At 39.9% G+C, this 19,573-nt stretch overlaps 18 non-coding genes across 18 annotated transcripts; all 18 read right to left on the reverse strand.

Annotated features, from left to right (window-relative positions):
• Positions 1–910: 910 nt before the first annotated feature.
• On the reverse strand, positions 911–1,209 carry LOC148970243 (signal recognition particle RNA). Its single transcript, XR_016148792.1, has one exon.
• Positions 1,210–1,833: 624 nt separating this feature from the next.
• On the reverse strand, positions 1,834–2,132 carry LOC148970244 (signal recognition particle RNA). Its single transcript, XR_016148849.1, has one exon.
• A 951-nt stretch (positions 2,133–3,083) lies between these two features.
• Positions 3,084–3,382, reverse strand: LOC148970245 (signal recognition particle RNA). Its single transcript, XR_016149035.1, has one exon.
• Positions 3,383–4,004: 622 nt separating this feature from the next.
• Positions 4,005–4,303, reverse strand: LOC148970246 (signal recognition particle RNA). The gene has a single exon (XR_016148997.1).
• A 951-nt stretch (positions 4,304–5,254) lies between these two features.
• Positions 5,255–5,553, reverse strand: LOC148970247 (signal recognition particle RNA). The gene has a single exon (XR_016148793.1).
• Positions 5,554–6,173: 620 nt separating this feature from the next.
• Positions 6,174–6,472, reverse strand: LOC148970248 (signal recognition particle RNA). Its single transcript, XR_016148886.1, has one exon.
• Positions 6,473–7,424: 952 nt separating this feature from the next.
• On the reverse strand, positions 7,425–7,723 carry LOC148970249 (signal recognition particle RNA). Its single transcript, XR_016148762.1, has one exon.
• Positions 7,724–8,347: 624 nt separating this feature from the next.
• On the reverse strand, positions 8,348–8,646 carry LOC148970250 (signal recognition particle RNA). Its single transcript, XR_016148964.1, has one exon.
• A 951-nt stretch (positions 8,647–9,597) lies between these two features.
• Positions 9,598–9,896, reverse strand: LOC148970251 (signal recognition particle RNA). Its single transcript, XR_016148875.1, has one exon.
• A 628-nt stretch (positions 9,897–10,524) lies between these two features.
• LOC148970252 (signal recognition particle RNA) lies at positions 10,525–10,823 on the reverse strand. The gene has a single exon (XR_016148825.1).
• Positions 10,824–11,445: 622 nt separating this feature from the next.
• LOC148970253 (signal recognition particle RNA) lies at positions 11,446–11,744 on the reverse strand. The gene has a single exon (XR_016148930.1).
• Positions 11,745–12,695: 951 nt separating this feature from the next.
• On the reverse strand, positions 12,696–12,994 carry LOC148970254 (signal recognition particle RNA). The gene has a single exon (XR_016148750.1).
• A 623-nt stretch (positions 12,995–13,617) lies between these two features.
• Positions 13,618–13,916, reverse strand: LOC148970255 (signal recognition particle RNA). Its single transcript, XR_016148850.1, has one exon.
• Positions 13,917–14,867: 951 nt separating this feature from the next.
• LOC148970256 (signal recognition particle RNA) lies at positions 14,868–15,166 on the reverse strand. Its single transcript, XR_016148876.1, has one exon.
• A 628-nt stretch (positions 15,167–15,794) lies between these two features.
• Positions 15,795–16,093, reverse strand: LOC148970257 (signal recognition particle RNA). The gene has a single exon (XR_016148826.1).
• A 622-nt stretch (positions 16,094–16,715) lies between these two features.
• On the reverse strand, positions 16,716–17,014 carry LOC148970258 (signal recognition particle RNA). Its single transcript, XR_016148931.1, has one exon.
• A 951-nt stretch (positions 17,015–17,965) lies between these two features.
• On the reverse strand, positions 17,966–18,264 carry LOC148970259 (signal recognition particle RNA). The gene has a single exon (XR_016148751.1).
• Positions 18,265–18,887: 623 nt separating this feature from the next.
• LOC148970260 (signal recognition particle RNA) lies at positions 18,888–19,186 on the reverse strand. The gene has a single exon (XR_016148851.1).
• Positions 19,187–19,573: the final 387 nt, after the last annotated feature.

The following is a 19,573-nucleotide window of genomic DNA, read 5'->3' on the forward strand; positions in this document are numbered from 1 at the left end:
CACAGCGCCCTCTAGTGTATGAAAACAAAATACCAGGGAATGATTAGGCAGGATCCGATGAACTAAAGCATTTTACAATCTCTTTGGTAGCTATATTGTTAAAGATAAGTAGTACATTGTCTTATTTATGCATTTTTTAATTGCTAAATTATTTTTGCACAACGCATTTAAATTATAGCTGTCCTACGCTATCTCACGACCAATTTGTACGAATTCGACGAATGATTAAAAAGTGGCTAATTCGTACTAATTCGTACAACCTCACTCATACGAATTCGTACGATTTGTCTAAACCCACGTGATGGTTAGGTTTAGGGGCGGGGTAAGGGTCAGGTCATTCGTACGAATTTATACGAATTGGCCAATTCGTAAAATATGTACGATTTAGCAAAATCATACTAATTCGTACGAGTGAGGTCGTAAGAATTCTTACGAATTACCCACTTTTCAATCTTTCCTCGAATTCGTACGATTGGTCGTGAGATCGGCTTGAGCTGTGTAACCACATATAGGCCCTAGCCTGAGTTTTTATTTTTTTGTATTTTTTTTTAGCAACTAGCCTATTTCTCTTAATCTATTCTAATTGGTAACTTTAAAAATAAAAAGAAGTGATCTTAGCTTAACAAATCAATCATTTGCTTTATCTATAGATTTTCAGCTATTTGATCATTAAATATGTATTATAGGCTATTTTTAAAATACGGACAACTAAATTACATTTGTGAGACATTACAAAAATATAAGGCATTGGTGTAAATGTATCTAACAGGGAAGCCATATAGAAAAAATTTACTTTATTATGATAAATGAAGACTGGATTGGAAAGTTTTATTTGGCCATTAGTGGCTTTATTTTGTGTTCATTTGTTGTTGCTGCTGTTTATTAGATTCCACAGAATAACTGTTCACACAAAAGACCGAGTCTCGCTGTATCGCTCAGGCTGCACTGCAGAGTCTATTCACAGGCGCGATCCCACTACTGATCGACACGGGGACTTTGACCTGCTTCGTCTCCGACCTGGGCCGGTTCACCCCTCCTTAGGCGACCTGGTGGTCCCGGGCTCCCCCAGAAGCACCATATCGATACCGAACTTAGCACGGACACCCGATCGACATAGTCCACTGCAGTCCAGAACCCCTGAGCTCAAGCAATCCAACAGCCTCAACCTCCCAGTAGCTTGGACTACAGGCGCGCGCCACTGCACCCGGCGAGAGCTGTGAGAATCAGCGCTGCTACTGAATCCAGTGGCTCACAGCGCCCTCTAGTGTATGAAAACAAAATACCAGGAAATGATTAGGCAGGATCCGATGAACTAAAGCATTTTACAATCTCTTTGGTAGCTATATTGTTAAAGGTAAGTAGTACATTGTCTTATTTATGCATTTTTAATTGCTAAATTATTTTTGCACAATACATTTAGATTATAGCTATCTAACCACATGTAGGCCCTAGCCTGAGTTTTTTTTTTTTTTTTATCCACTAGCATATTTATCTTAATCTATTCTAATTGGTAACTTTAAAAATTAAATAAAGTGACCTTAGTTTAACAAATCAATCGTTTGCTTTATATATAGATTTTCAGCAGTTTGATCATTAAATATCTTTAATAGGCTATTTGTAAAATACGGACATCTAAACTACATTTGTGATACATTAAAAAATATAAGGCATTGGTGTAAATGTATCTAACAGGGAAGCCATATAGAAAAAATTTACTTTATTATAATAAATGAAGACTGGATTGGACAGTTTTATTTGGCCATTAAGGGCTTTATTTTATGTTCATTTGTTGTTGCTGTTATTTATTAGATTTCACAGAATAACTGTTCACACAAAAGAATGGGTCTCACTGTATCGCTCAGGCAGCACTGCAGTGTCTATTCCCAGGCACGATCCCACTACTGATCGACACGGGGACTTTGACCTGCTTCGTCTCCGACCTGGGCCGGTTCACCCCTCCTTAGGCGACCTGGTGGTCCCGGGCTCCCCCAGGAACACCATATCGATACCGAACTTAGCGCGGACACCCAATCGACATAGTCCACTGCAGTCCAGAACCCCCGAGCTCAAGAGATCCACCAGCCTCAGCCTCCCAGTAGCTTGGACTACAGGCACACGCCACTGCACCCGGCGAGAGCTGTGAGAATCAGCGCTGCTCCTGAATCCAGTGGCTCACAGCGCCCTCTAGTGTATGAAAACAAAATACCAGGGAATGATTAGGCAGGATCCGATGAACTAAAGCATTTTACAATCTCTTTTGTAGCTATATTGTTAAAGATAAGTAGTACATTGTCTTATTTATGCATTTTTTAATTGCTAAATTATTTTTGCACAACGCATTTAAATTATAGCTGTCCTACGCTATCTCACGACCAATTCGTATGAATTCGACGAATGATTAAAAAGTGGCTAATTCGTACTAATTCGTACAACCTCACTCATACGAATTCGTACGATTTGTCTAAACCCACGTGATGGTTAGGTTTAGGGGCGGGGTAAGGGTCAGGTCATTCGTACGAATTTATACGAATTGGCCAATTCGTAAAATATGTACGATTTAGCTAAATCGTACTAATTCGTACGAGTGAGGTCGTAAGAATTCTTACGAATTACCCACTTTTTAATCATTCCTCGAATTCGTACGATTGGTCGTGAGATCGGCTTGAGCTGTGTAACCACATATAGGCCCTAGCCTGAGTTTTTATTTTTTTGTATTTTTTTTTAGCAACTAGCCTATTTCTCTTAATCTATTCTAATTGGTAACTTTAAAAATAAAAAGAAGTGATCTTAGCTTAACAAATCAATCATTTGCTTTATCTATAGATTTTCAGCTATTTGATCATTAAATATGTATTATAGGCTATTTTTAAAATACGGACAACTAAATTACATTTGTGAGACATTACAAAAATATAAGGCATTGGTGTAAATGTATCTAACAGGGAAGCCATATAGAAAAAATTTACTTTATTATGATAAATGAAGACTGGATTGGAAAGTTTTATTTGGCCATTAGTGGCTTTATTTTGTGTTCATTTGTTGTTGCTGCTGTTTATTAGATTCCACAGAATAACTGTTCACACAAAAGACCGAGTCTCGCTGTATCGCTCAGGCTGCACTGCAGAGTCTATTCACAGGCGCGATCCCACTACTGATCGACACGGGGACTTTGACCTGCTTCGTCTCCGACCTGGGCCGGTTCACCCCTCCTTAGGCGACCTGGTGGTCCCGGGCTCCCCCAGAAGCACCATATCGATACCGAACTTAGCACGGACACCCGATCGACATAGTCCACTGCAGTCCAGAACCCCTGAGCTCAAGCAATCCACCAGCCTCAGCCTCCCAGTAGCTTGGACTACAGGCGCGCGCCACTGCACCCGGCGAGAGCTGTGAGAATCAGTGCTGCTACTGAATCCAGTGGCTCACAGCGCCCTCTAGTGTATGAAAACAAAATACCAGGGAATGATTAGGCAGGATCCGATGAACTAAAGCATTTTACAATCTCTTTGGTAGCTATATTGTTAAAGGTAAGTAGTACATTGTCTTATTTATGCATTTTTTAATTGCTAAATTATTTTTGCACAATACATTTAAATTATAGCTATCTAACCACATGTAGGCCCTAGCCTGAGTTTTTTTTTTTTTATCCACTAGCATATTTATCTTAATCTATTCTAATTGGTAACTTTAAAAATTAAATAAAGTGATCTTAGTTTAACAAATCAATCGTTTGCTTTATATATAGATTTTCAGCAGTTTGATCATTAAATTTCTTTAATAGGCTATTTGTAAAATACGGACATCTAAACTACATTTGTGATACATTAAAAAATATAAGGCATTGGTGTAAATGTATCTAACAGGGAAGCCATATAGAAAAAATGTACTTTATTATAATAAATGAAGACTGGATTGGACAGTTTTATTTGGCCATTAAGGGCTTTATTTTATGTTCATTTGTTGTTGCTGTTATTTATTAGATTTCACAGAATAACTGTTCACACAAAAGAATGGGTCTCACTGTATCGCTCAGGCAGCACTGCAGTGTCTATTCACAGGCACGATCCCACTACTGATCGCCACGGGGATTTTGACCTGCTTCATCTCCGACCTGGGCCGGTTCACCCCTCCTTAGGCGACCTGGTGGTCCCGGGCTCCCCCAGGAACACCATATCGATACCGAACTTAGCGCGGACACCCAATCGACATAGTCCACTGCAGTCCAGAACCCCTGAGCTCAAGAGATCCACCAGCCTCAGCCTCCCAGTAGCTTGGACTACAGGCACGCGCCACTGCACCTGGCGAGAGCTGTGAGAATCAGCGCTGCTCCTGAATCCAGAGGCTCACAGCGCCCTCTAGTGTATGAAAACAAAATACCAGGGAATGATTAGGCAGGATCCGATGAACTAAAGCATTTTACAATCTCTTTGGTAGCTATATTGTTAAAGATAAGTAGTACATTGTCTTATTTATGCATTTTTTAATTGCTAAATTATTTTTGCACAACGCATTTAAATTATAGCTGTCCTACGCTATCTCACGACCAATTCGTACGAATTCGACGAATGATTAAAAAGTGGCTAATTCGTACTAATTCGTACAACCTCACTCATACGAATTCGTACGATTTGTCTAAACCCACGTGATGGTTAGGTTTAGGGGCGGGGTAAGGGTCAGGTCATTCGTACGAATTTATACGAATTGGCCAATTCGTAAAATATGTACGATTTAGCAAAATCATACTAATTCGTACGAGTGAGGTCGTAAGAATTCTTACGAATTACCCACTTTTCAATCTTTCCTCGAATTCGTACGATTGGTCGTGAGATCGGCTTGAGCTGTGTAACCACATATAGGCCCTAGCCTGAGTTTTTATTTTTTTGTATTTTTTTTTAGCAACTAGCCTATTTCTCTTAATCTATTCTAATTGGTAACTTTAAAAATAAAAAGAAGTGATCTTAGCTTAACAAATCAATCATTTGCTTTATCTATAGATTTTCAGCTATTTGATCATTAAATATGTATTATAGGCTATTTTTAAAATACGGACAACTAAATTACATTTGTGAGACATTACAAAAATATAAGGCATTGGTGTAAATGTATCTAACAGGGAAGCCATATAGAAAAAATTTACTTTATTATGATAAATGAAGACTGGATTGGAAAGTTTTATTTGGCCATTAGTGGCTTTATTTTGTGTTCATTTGTTGTTGCTGCTGTTTATTAGATTCCACAGAATAACTGTTCACACAAAAGACCGAGTCTCGCTGTATCGCTCAGGCTGCACTGCAGAGTCTATTCACAGGCGCGATCCCACTACTGATCGACACGGGGACTTTGACCTGCTTCGTCTCCGACCTGGGCCGGTTCACCCCTCCTTAGGCGACCTGGTGGTCCCGGGCTCCCCCAGAAGCACCATATCGATACCGAACTTAGCACGGACACCCGATCGACATAGTCCACTGCAGTCCAGAACCCCTGAGCTCAAGCAATCCAACAGCCTCAACCTCCCAGTAGCTTGGACTACAGGCGCGCGCCACTGCACCCGGCGAGAGCTGTGAGAATCAGCGCTGCTACTGAATCCAGTGGCTCACAGCGCCCTCTAGTGTATGAAAACAAAATACCAGGGAATGATTAGGCAGGATCCGATGAACTAAAGCATTTTACAATCTCTTTGGTAGCTATATTGTTAAAGGTAAGTAGTACATTGTCTTATTTATGCATTTTTAATTGCTAAATTATTTTTGCACAATACATTTAAATTATAGCTATCTAACCACATGTAGGCCCTAGCCTGAGTTTTTTTTTTTTATCCACTAGCATATTTATCTTAATCTATTCTAATTGGTAACTTTAAAAATTAAATAAAGTGACCTTAGTTTAACAAATCAATCGTTTGCTTTATATATAGATTTTCAGCAGTTTGATCATTAAATATCTTTAATAGGCTATTTGTAAAATACGGACATCTAAACTACATTTGTGATACATTAAAAAATATAAGGCATTGGTGTAAATGTATCTAACAGGGAAGCCATATAGAAAAAATGTACTTTATTATAATAAATGAAGACTGGATTGGACAGTTTTATTTGGCCATTAAGGGCTTTATTTTATGTTCATTTGTTGTTGCTGTTATTTATTAGATTTCACAGAATAACTGTTCACACAAAAGAATGGGTCTCACTGTATCGCTCAGGCAGCACTGCAGTGTCTATTCCCAGGCACGATCCCACTACTGATCGACACGGGGACTTTGACCTGCTTCGTCTCCGACCTGGGCCGGTTCACCCCTCCTTAGGCGACCTGGTGGTCCCGGGCTCCCCCAGGAACACCATATCGATACCGAACTTAGCGCGGACACCCAATCGACATAGTCCACTGCAGTACAGAACCCCTGAGCTCAAGAGATCCACCAGCCTCAGCCTCCCAGTAGCTTGGACTACAGGCACGCGCCACTGCACCTGGCGAGAGCTGTGAGAATCAGCGCTGCTCCTGAATCCAGTGGCTCACAGCGCCCTCTAGTGTATGAAAACAAAATACCAGGGAATGATTAGGCAGGATCCGATGAACTAAAGCATTTTACAATCTCTTTGGTAGCTATATTGTTAAAGATAAGTAGTACATTGTCTTATTTATGCATTTTTTAATTGCTAAATTATTTTTGCACAACGCATTTAAATTATAGCTGTCCTACGCTATCTCACGACCAATTTCGTACGAATTCGACGAATAATTAAAAAGTGGCTAATTCGTACTAATTCGTACAACCTCACTCATACGAATTCGTACGATTTGTCTAAACCCACGTGATGGTTAGGTTTAGGGGCGGGGTAAGGGTCAGGTCATTCGTACGAATTTATACGAATTGGCCAATTCGTAAAATATGTACGATTTAGCAAAATCATACTAATTCGTACGAGTGAGGTCGTAAGAATTCTTACGAATTACCCACTTTTCAATCTTTCCTCGAATTCGTACGATTGGTCGTGAGATCGGCTTGAGCTGTGTAACCACATATAGGCCCTAGCCTGAGTTTTTATTTTTTTGTATTTTTTTTGAGCAACTAGCCTATTTCTCTTAATCTATTCTAATTGGTAACTTTAAAAATAAAAAGAAGTGATCTTAGCTTAACAAATCAATCATTTGCTTTATCTATAGATTTTCAGCTATTTGATCATTAAATATGTATTATAGGCTATTTTTAAAATACGGACAACTAAATTACATTTGTGAGACATTACAAAAATATAAGGCATTGGTGTAAATGTATCTAACAGGGAAGCCATATAGAAAAAATTTACTTTATTATGATAAATGAAGACTGGATTGGAAAGTTTTATTTGGCCATTAGTGGCTTTATTTTGTGTTCATTTGTTGTTGCTGCTGTTTATTAGATTCCACAGAATAACTGTTCACACAAAAGACCGAGTCTCGCTGTATCGCTCAGGCTGCACTGCAGAGTCTATTCACAGGCGCGATCCCACTACTGATCGACACGGGGACTTTGACCTGCTTCGTCTCCGACCTGGGCCGGTTCACCCCTCCTTAGGCGACCTGGTGGTCCCGGGCTCCCCCAGAAGCACCATATCGATACCGAACTTAGCACGGACACCCGATCGACATAGTCCACTGCAGTCCAGAACCCCTGAGCTCAAGCAATCCACCAGCCTCAACCTCCCAGTAGCTTGGACTACAGGCGCGCGCCACTGCACCCGGCGAGAGCTGTGAGAATCAGCGCTGCTACTGAATCCAGTGGCTCACAGCGCCCTCTAGTGTATGAAAACAAAATACCAGGGAATGATTAGGCAGGATCCGATGAACTAAAGCATTTTACAATCTCTTTGGTAGCTATATTCTTAAAGGTAAGTAGTACATTGTCTTATTTATGCATTTTTTAATTGCTAAATTATTTTTGCACAATACATTTAAATTATAGCTATCTAACCACATGTAGGCCCTAGCCTGAGTTTTTTTTTTTTTTTATCCACTAGCATATTTATCTTAATCTATTCTAATTGGTAACTTTAAAAATTAAATAAAGTGATCTTAGTTTAACAAATCAATCGTTTGCTTTATATATAGATTTTCAGCAGTTTGATCATTAAATATCTTTAATAGGCTATTTGTAAAATACGGACATCTAAACTACATTTGTGATACATTAAAAAATATAAGGCATTGGTGTAAATGTATCTAACAGGGAAGCCATATAGAAAAAATGTACTTTATTATAATAAATGAAGACTGGATTGGACAGTTTTATTTGGCCATTAAGGGCTTTATTTTATGTTCATTTGTTGTTGCTGTTATTTATTAGATTTCACAGAATAACTGTTCACACAAAAGAATGGGTCTCACTGTATCGCTCAGGCAGCACTGCAGTGTCTATTCCCAGGCACGATCCCACTACTGATCGACACGGGGACTTTGACCTGCTTCGTCTCCGACCTGGGCCGGTTCACCCCTCCTTAGGCGACCTGGTGGTCCCGGGCTCCCCCAGGAACACCATATCAATACCGAACTTAGCGCGGACACCCAATCGACATAGTCCACTGCAGTCCAGAACCCCCGAGCTCAAGAGATCCACCAGCCTCAGCCTCCCAGTAGCTTGGACTACAGGCACGCGCCACTGCACCCGGCAAGAGCTGTGAGAATCAGCGCTGCTCCTGAATCCAGTGGCTCACAGCGCCCTCTAGTGTATGAAAACAAAATACCAGGGAATGATTAGGCAGGATCCGATGAACTAAAGCATTTTACAATCTCTTTTGTAGCTATATTGTTAAAGATAAGTAGTACATTGTCTTATTTATGCATTTTTTAATTGCTAAATTATTTTTGCACAACGCATTTAAATTATAGCTGTCCTACGCTATCTCACGACCAATTCGTATGAATTCGACGAATGATTAAAAAGTGGCTAATTCGTACTAATTCGTACAACCTCACTCATACGAATTCGTACGATTTGTCTAAACCCACGTGATGGTTAGGTTTAGGGGCGGGGTAAGGGTCAGGTCATTCGTACGAATTTATACGAATTGGCCAATTCGTAAAATATGTACGATTTAGCAAAATCGTACTAATTCGTACGAGTGAGGTCGTAAGAATTCTTACGAATTACCCACTTTTTAATCATTCCTCGAATTCGTACGATTGGTCGTGAGATCGGCTTGAGCTGTGTAACCACATATAGGCCCTAGCCTGAGTTTTTATTTTTTTGTATTTTTTTTTAGCAACTAGCCTATTTCTCTTAATCTATTCTAATTGGTAACTTTAAAAATAAAAAGAAGTGATCTTAGCTTAACAAATCAATCATTTGCTTTATCTATAGATTTTCAGCTATTTGATCATTAAATATGTATTATAGGCTATTTTTAAAATACGGACAACTAAATTACATTTGTGAGACATTACAAAAATATAAGGCATTGGTGTAAATGTATCTAACAGGGAAGCCATATAGAAAAAATTTACTTTATTATGATAAATGAAGACTGGATTGGAAAGTTTTATTTGGCCATTAGTGGCTTTATTTTGTGTTCATTTGTTGTTGCTGCTGTTTATTAGATTCCACAGAATAACTGTTCACACAAAAGACCGAGTCTCGCTGTATCGCTCAGGCTGCACTGCAGAGTCTATTCACAGGCGCGATCCCACTACTGATCGACACGGGGACTTTGACCTGCTTCGTCTCCGACCTGGGCCGGTTCACCCCTCCTTAGGCGACCTGGTGGTCCCGGGCTCCCCCAGAAGCACCATATCGATACCGAACTTAGCACGGACACCCGATCGACATAGTCCACTGCAGTCCAGAACACCTGAGCTCAAGCAATCCACCACCCTCAACCTCCCAGTAGCTTGGACTACAGGCGCGCGCCACTGCACCCGGCTAGAGCTGTGAGAATCAGCGCTGCTACTGAATCCAGTGGCTCACAGCGCCCTCTAGTGTATGAAAACAAAATACCAGGGAATGATTAGGCAGGATCCGATGAACTAAAGCATTTTACAATCTCTTTGGTAGCTATATTGTTAAAGGTAAGTAGTACATTGTCTTATTTATGCATTTTTTAATTGCTAAATTATTTTTGCACAATACATTTAGATTATAGCTATCTAACCACATGTAGGCCCTAGCCTGAGTTTTTTTTTTTTTATTATTATCCACTAGCATATTTATCTTAATCTATTCTAATTGGTAACTTTAAAAATTAAATAAAGTGATCTTAGTTTAACAAATCAATCGTTTGCTTTATATATAGATTTTCAGCAGTTTGATCATTAAATATCTTTAATAGGCTATTTGTAAAATACGGACATCTAAACTACATTTGTGATACATTAAAAAATATAAGGCATTGGTGTAAATGTATCTAACAGGGAAGCCATATAGAAAAAATGTACTTTATTATAATAAATGAAGACTGGATTGGACAGTTTTATTTGGCCATTAAGGGCTTTATTTTATGTTCATTTGTTGTTGCTGTTATTTATTAGATTTCACAGAATAACTGTTCACACAAAAGAATGGGTCTCACTGTATCGCTCAGGCTGCACTGCAGAGTCTATTCACCGGCGCGATCCCACTACTGATCGACACGGGGACTTTGACCTGCTTCGTCTCCGACCTGGGCCGGTTCACCCCTCCTTAGGCGACCTGGTGGTCCCGGGCTCCCCCAGAAGCACCATATCGATACCGAACTTAGCACGGACACCCGATCGACATAGTCCACTGCAGTCCAGAACCCCTGAGCTCAAGCAATCCACCAGCCTCAGCCTCCCAGTAGCTTGGACTACAGGCGCGCGCCACTGCACCCGGCGAGAGCTGTGAGAATCAGCGCTGCTACTGAATCCAGTGGCTCACAGCGCCCTCTAGTGTATGAAAACAAAATACCAGGGAATGATTAGGCAGGATCCGATGAACTAAAGCATTTTACAATCTCTTTGGTAGCTATATTGTTAAAGGTAAGTAGTACATTGTCTTATTTATGCATTTTTTAATTGCTAAATTATTTTTGCACAATACATTTAAATTATAGCTATCTAACCACATGTAGGCCCTAGCCTGAGTTTTTTTTTTTTTATCCACTAGCATATTTATCTTAATCTATTCTAATTGGTAACTTTAAAAATTAAATAAAGTGATCTTAGTTTAACAAATCAATTGTTTGCTTTATATATAGATTTTCAGCAGTTTGATCATTAAATATCTTTAATAGGCTATTTGTAAAATACGGACATCTAAACTACATTTGTGATACATTAAAAAATATAAGGCATTGGTGTAAATGTATCTAACAGGGAAGCCATATAGAAAAAATGTACTTTATTATAATAAATGAAGACTGGATTGGACAGTTTTATTTGGCCATTAAGGGCTTTATTTTATGTTAATTTGTTGTTGCTGTTATTTATTAGATTTCACAGAATAACTGTTCAGACAAAAGAATGGGTCTCACTGTATCGCTCAGGCAGCACTGCAGTGTCTATTCACAGGCACGATCCCACTACTGATCGCCACGGGGATTTTGACCTGCTTCGTCTCCGACCTGGGCCGGTTCACCCCTCCTTAGGCGACCTGGTGGTCCCGGGCTCCCCCAGGAACACCATATCGATACCGAACTTAGCGCGGACACCCAATCGACATAGTCCACTGCAGTACAGAACCCCTGAGCTCAAGAGATCCACCAGCCTCAGCCTCCCAGTAGCTTGGACTACAGGCACGCGCCACTGCACCTGGCGAGAGCTGTGAGAATCAGCGCTGCTCCTGAATCCAGTGGCTCACAGCGCCCTCTAGTGTATGAAAACAAAATACCAGGGAATGATTAGGCAGGATCCGATGAACTAAAGCATTTTACAATCTCTTTGGTAGCTATATTGTTAAAGATAAGTAGTACATTGTCTTATTTATGCATTTTTTAATTGCTAAATTATTTTTGCACAACGCATTTAAATTATAGCTGTCCTACGCTATCTCACGACCAATTCGTACGAATTCGACGAATGATTAAAAAGTGGCTAATTCGTACTAATTCGTACAACCTCACTCATACGAATTCGTACGATTTGTCTAAACCCACGTGATGGTTAGGTTTAGGGGCGGGGTAAGGGTCAGGTCATTCGTACGAATTTATACGAATTGGCCAATTCGTAAAATATGTACGATTTAGCAAAATCATACTAATTCGTACGAGTGAGGTCGTAAGAATTCTTACGAATTACCCACTTTTCAATCTTTCCTCGAATTCGTACGATTGGTCGTGAGATCGGCTTGAGCTGTGTAACCACATATAGGCCCTAGCCTGAGTTTTTATTTTTTTGTATTTTTTTTTAGCAACTAGCCTATTTCTCTTAATCTATTCTAATTGGTAACTTTAAAAATAAAAAGAAGTGATCTTAGCTTAACAAATCAATCATTTGCTTTATCTATAGATTTTCAGCTATTTGATCATTAAATATGTATTATAGGCTATTTTTAAAATACGGACAACTAAATTACATTTGTGAGACATTACAAAAATATAAGGCATTGGTGTAAATGTATCTAACAGGGAAGCCATATAGAAAAAATTTACTTTATTATGATAAATGAAGACTGGATTGGAAAGTTTTATTTGGCCATTAGTGGCTTTATTTTGTGTTCATTTGTTGTTGCTGCTGTTTATTAGATTCCACAGAATAACTGTTCACACAAAAGACCGAGTCTCGCTGTATCGCTCAGGCTGCACTGCAGAGTCTATTCACAGGCGCGATCCCACTACTGATCGACACGGGGACTTTGACCTGCTTCGTCTCCGACCTGGGCCGGTTCACCCCTCCTTAGGCGACCTGGTGGTCCCGGGCTCCCCCAGAAGCACCATATCGATACCGAACTTAGCACGGACACCCGATCGACATAGTCCACTGCAGTCCAGAACCCCTGAGCTCAAGCAATCCACCAGCCTCAGCCTCCCAGTAGCTTGGACTACAGGCACGCGCCACTGCACCCGGCGAGAGCTGTGAGAATCAGCGCTGCTACTGAATCCAGTGGCTCACAGCGCCCTCTAGTGTATGAAAACAAAATACCAGGGAATGATTAGGCAGGATCCGATGAACTAAAGCATTTTACAATCTCTTTGGTAGCTATATTGTTAAAGGTAAGTAGTACATTGTCTTATTTATGCATTTTTAATTGCTAAATTATTTTTGCACAATACATTTAGATTATAGCTATCTAACCACATGTAGGCCCTAGCCTGAGTTTTTTTTTTTTTTTATCCACTAGCATATTTATCTTAATCTATTCTAATTGGTAACTTTAAAAATTAAATAAAGTGACCTTAGTTTAACAAATCAATCGTTTGCTTTATATATAGATTTTCAGCAGTTTGATCATTAAATATCTTTAATAGGCTATTTGTAAAATACGGACATCTAAACTACATTTGTGATACATTAAAAAATATAAGGCATTGGTGTAAATGTATCTAACAGGGAAGCCATATAGAAAAAATGTACTTTATTATAATAAATGAAGACTGGATTGGACAGTTTTATTTGGCCATTAAGGGCTTTATTTTATGTTCATTTGTTGTTGCTGTTATTTATTAGATTTCACAGAATAACTGTTCACACAAAAGAATGGGTCTCACTGTATCGCTCAGGCAGCACTGCAGTGTCTATTCCCAGGCACGATCCCACTACTGATCGACACGGGGACTTTGACCTGCTTCGTCTCCGACCTGGGCCGGTTCACCCCTCCTTAGGCGACCTGGTGGTCCCGGGCTCCCCCAGGAACACCATATCGATACCGAACTTAGCGCGGACACCCAATCGACATAGTCCACTGCAGTCCAGAACCCCCGAGCTCAAGAGATCCACCAGCCTCAGCCTCCCAGTAGCTTGGACTACAGGCACACGCCACTGCACCCGGCGAGAGCTGTGAGAATCAGCGCTGCTCCTGAATCCAGTGGCTCACAGCGCCCTCTAGTGTATGAAAACAAAATACCAGGGAATGATTAGGCAGGATCCGATGAACTAAAGCATTTTACAATCTCTTTTGTAGCTATATTGTTAAAGATAAGTAGTACATTGTCTTATTTATGCATTTTTTAATTGCTAAATTATTTTTGCACAACGCATTTAAATTATAGCTGTCCTACGCTATCTCACGACCAATTCGTATGAATTCGACGAATGATTAAAAAGTGGCTAATTCGTACTAATTCGTACAACCTCACTCATACGAATTCGTACGATTTGTCTAAACCCACGTGATGGTTAGGTTTAGGGGCGGGGTAAGGGTCAGGTCATTCGTACGAATTTATACGAATTGGCCAATTCGTAAAATATGTACGATTTAGCTAAATCGTACTAATTCGTACGAGTGAGGTCGTAAGAATTCTTACGAATTACCCACTTTTTAATCATTCCTCGAATTCGTACGATTGGTCGTGAGATCGGCTTGAGCTGTGTAACCACATATAGGCCCTAGCCTGAGTTTTTATTTTTTTGTATTTTTTTTTAGCAACTAGCCTATTTCTCTTAATCTATTCTAATTGGTAACTTTAAAAATAAAAAGAAGTGATCTTAGCTTAACAAATCAATCATTTGCTTTATCTATAGATTTTCAGCTATTTGATCATTAAATATGTATTATAGGCTATTTTTAAAATACGGACAACTAAATTACATTTGTGAGACATTACAAAAATATAAGGCATTGGTGTAAATGTATCTAACAGGGAAGCCATATAGAAAAAATTTACTTTATTATGATAAATGAAGACTGGATTGGAAAGTTTTATTTGGCCATTAGTGGCTTTATTTTGTGTTCATTTGTTGTTGCTGCTGTTTATTAGATTCCACAGAATAACTGTTCACACAAAAGACCGAGTCTCGCTGTATCGCTCAGGCTGCACTGCAGAGTCTATTCACAGGCGCGATCCCACTACTGATCGACACGGGGACTTTGACCTGCTTCGTCTCCGACCTGGGCCGGTTCACCCCTCCTTAGGCGACCTGGTGGTCCCGGGCTCCCCCAGAAGCACCATATCGATACCGAACTTAGCACGGACACCCGATCGACATAGTCCACTGCAGTCCAGAACACCTGAGCTCAAGCAATCCACCACCCTCAACCTCCCAGTAGCTTGGACTACAGGCGCGCGCCACTGCACCCGGCTAGAGCTGTGAGAATCAGCGCTGCTACTGAATCCAGTGGCTCACAGCGCCCTCTAGTGTATGAAAACAAAATACCAGGGAATGATTAGGCAGGATCCGATGAACTAAAGCATTTTACAATCTCTTTGGTAGCTATATTGTTAAAGGTAAGTAGTACATTGTCTTATTTATGCATTTTTTAATTGCTAAATTATTTTTGCACAATACATTTAGATTATAGCTATCTAACCACATGTAGGCCCTAGCCTGAGTTTTTTTTTTTTTATTATTATCCACTAGCATATTTATCTTAATCTATTCTAATTGGTAACTTTAAAAATTAAATAAAGTGATCTTAGTTTAACAAATCAATCGTTTGCTTTATATATAGATTTTCAGCAGTTTGATCATTAAATATCTTTAATAGGCTATTTGTAAAATACGGACATCTAAACTACATTTGTGATACATTAAAAAATATAAGGCATTGGTGTAAATGTATCTAACAGGGAAGCCATATAGAAAAAATGTACTTTATTATAATAAATGAAGACTGGATTGGACAGTTTTATTTGGCCATTAAGGGCTTTATTTTATGTTCATTTGTTGTTGCTGTTATTTATTAGATTTCACAGAATAACTGTTCACACAAAAGAATGGGTCTCACTGTATCGCTCAGGCTGCACTGCAGAGTCTATTCACCGGCGCGATCCCACTACTGATCGACACGGGGACTTTGACCTGCTTCGTCTCCGACCTGGGCCGGTTCACCCCTCCTTAGGCGACCTGGTGGTCCCGGGCTCCCCCAGAAGCACCATATCGATACCGAACTTAGCACGGACACCCGATCGACATAGTCCACTGCAGTCCAGAACCCCTGAGCTCAAGCAATCCACCAGCCTCAGCCTCCCAGTAGCTTGGACTACAGGCGCGCGCCACTGCACCCGGCGAGAGCTGTGAGAATCAGCGCTGCTACTGAATCCAGTGGCTCACAGCGCCCTCTAGTGTATGAAAACAAAATACCAGGGAATGATTAGGCAGGATCCGATGAACTAAAGCATTTTACAATCTCTTTGGTAGCTATATTGTTAAAGGTAAGTAGTACATTGTCTTATTTATGCATTTTTTAATTGCTAAATTATTTTTGCACAATACATTTAAATTATAGCTATCTAACCACATGTAGGCCCTAGCCTGAGTTTTTTTTTTTTTATCCACTAGCATATTTATCTTAATCTATTCTAATTGGTAACTTTAAAAATTAAATAAAGTGATCTTAGTTTAACAAATCAATTGTTTGCTTTATATATAGATTTTCAGCAGTTTGATCATTAAATATCTTTAATAGGCTATTTGTAAAATACGGACATCTAAACTACATTTGTGATACATTAAAAAATATAAGGCATTGGTGTAAATGTATCTAACAGGGAAGCCATATAGAAAAAATGTACTTTATTATAATAAATGAAGACTGGATTGGACAGTTTTATTTGGCCATTAAGGGCTTTATTTTATGTTAATTTGTTGTTGCTGTTATTTATTAGATTTCACAGAATAACTGTTCAGACAAAAGAATGGGTCTCACTGTATCGCTCAGGCAGCACTGCAGTGTCTATTCACAGGCACGATCCCACTACTGATCGCCACGGGGATTTTGACCTGCTTCGTCTCCGACCTGGGCCGGTTCACCCCTCCTTAGGCGACCTGGTGGTCCCGGGCTCCCCCAGGAACACCATATCGATACCGAACTTAGCGCGGACACCCAATCGACATAGTCCACTGCAGTACAGAACCCCTGAGCTCAAGAGATCCACCAGCCTCAGCCTCCCAGTAGCTTGGACTACAGGCACGCGCCACTGCACCTGGCGAGAGCTGTGAGAATCAGCGCTGCTCCTGAATCCAGTGGCTCACAGCGCCCTCTAGTGTATGAAAACAAAATACCAGGGAATGATTAGGCAGGATCCGATGAACTAAAGCATTTTACAATCTCTTTGGTAGCTATATTGTTAAAGATAAGTAGTACATTGTCTTATTTATGCATTTTTTAATTGCTAAATTATTTTTGCACAACGCATTTAAATTATAGCTGTCCTACGCTATCTCACGACCAATTCGTACGAATTCGACGAATGATTAAAAAGTGGCTAATTCGTACTAATTCGTACAACCTCACTCATACGAATTCGTACGATTTGTCTAAACCCACGTGATGGTTAGGTTTAGGGGCGGGGTAAGGGTCAGGTCATTCGTACGAATTTATACGAATTGGCCAATTCGTAAAATATGTACGATTTAGCAAAATCATACTAATTCGTACGAGTGAGGTCGTAAGAATTCTTACGAATTACCCACTTTTCAATCTTTCCTCGAATTCGTACGATTGGTCGTGAGATCGGCTTGAGCTGTGTAACCACATATAGGCCCTAGCCTGAGTTTTTATTTTTTTGTATTTTTTTTTAGCAACTAGCCTATTTCTCTTAATCTATTCTAATTGGTAACTTTAAAAATAAAAAGAAGTGATCTTAGCTTAACAAATCAATCATTTGCTTTATCTATAGATTTTCAGCTATTTGATCATTAAATATGTATTATAGGCTATTTTTAAAATACGGACAACTAAATTACATTTGTGAGACATTACAAAAATATAAGGCATTGGTGTAAATGTATCTAACAGGGAAGCCATATAGAAAAAATTTACTTTATTATGATAAATGAAGACTGGATTGGAAAGTTTTATTTGGCCATTAGTGGCTTTATTTTGTGTTCATTTGTTGTTGCTGCTGTTTATTAGATTCCACAGAATAACTGTTCACACAAAAGACCGAGTCTCGCTGTATCGCTCAGGCTGCACTGCAGAGTCTATTCACAGGCGCGATCCCACTACTGATCGACACGGGGACTTTGACCTGCTTCGTCTCCGACCTGGGCCGGTTCACCCCTCCTTAGGCGACCTGGTGGTCCCGGGCTCCCCCAGAAGCACCATATCGATACCGAACTTAGCACGGACACCCGATCGACATAGTCCACTGCAGTCCAGAACCCCTGAGCTCAAGCAATCCACCAGCCTCAGCCTCCCAGTAGCTTGGACTACAGGCACGCGCCACTGCACCCGGCGAGAGCTGTGAGAATCAGCGCTGCTACTGAATCCAGTGGCTCACAGCGCCCTCTAGTGTATGAAAACAAAATACCAGGGAATGATTAGGCAGGATCCGATGAACTAAAGCATTTTACAATCTCTTTGGTAGCTATATTGTTAAAGGTAAGTAGTACATTGTCTTATTTATGCATTTTTAATTGCTAAATTATTTTTGCACAATACATTTAGATTATAGCTATCTAACCACATGTAGGCCCTAGCCTGAGTTTTTTTTTTTTTTTATCCACTAGCATATTTATCTTAATCTATTCTAATTGGTAACTTTAAAAATTAAATAAAGTGACCTTAGTTTAACAAATCAATCGTTTGCTTTATATATAGATTTTCAGCAGTTTGATCATTAAATATCTTTAATAGGCTATTTGTAAAATACGGACATCTAAACTACATTTGTGATACATTAAAAAATATAAGGCATTGGTGTAAATGTATCTAACAGGGAAGCCATATAGAAAAAATGTACTTTATTATAATAAATGAAGACTGGATTGGACAGTTTTATTTGGCCATTAAGGGCTTTATTTTATGTTCATTTGTTGTTGCTGTTATTTATTAGATTTCACAGAATAACTGTTCACACAAAAGAATGGGTCTCACTGTATCGCTCAGGCAGCACTGCAGTGTCTATTCCCAGGCACGATCCCACTACTGATCGACACGGGGACTTTGACCTGCTTCGTCTCCGACCTGGGCCGGTTCACCCCTCCTTAGGCGACCTGGTGGTCCCGGGCTCCCCCAGGAACACCATATCGATACCGAACTTAGCGCGGACACCCAATCGACATAGTCCACTGCAGTCCAGAACCCCCGAGCTCAAGAGATCCACCAGCCTCAGCCTCCCAGTAGCTTGGACTACAGGCACACGCCACTGCACCCGGCGAGAGCTGTGAGAATCAGCGCTGCTCCTGAATCCAGTGGCTCACAGCGCCCTCTAGTGTATGAAAACAAAATACCAGGGAATGATTAGGCAGGATCCGATGAACTAAAGCATTTTACAATCTCTTTTGTAGCTATATTGTTAAAGATAAGTAGTACATTGTCTTATTTATGCATTTTTTAATTGCTAAATTATTTTTGCACAACGCATTTAAATTATAGCTGTCCTACGCTATCTCACGACCAATTCGTATGAATTCGACGAATGATTAAAAAGTGGCTAATTCGTACTAATTCGTACAACCTCACTCATACGAATTCGTACGATTTGTCTAAACCCACGTGATGGTTAGGTTTAGGGGCGGGGTAAGGGTCAGGTCATTCGTACGA

The sequence above is a fragment of the Pimephales promelas genome, chromosome 21, assembly GCF_988280905.1.
Source record: "Pimephales promelas chromosome 21, fPimPro1.hap1.1, whole genome shotgun sequence".
Classification (NCBI taxonomy): Eukaryota; Metazoa; Chordata; class Actinopteri; order Cypriniformes; family Leuciscidae; genus Pimephales; species Pimephales promelas.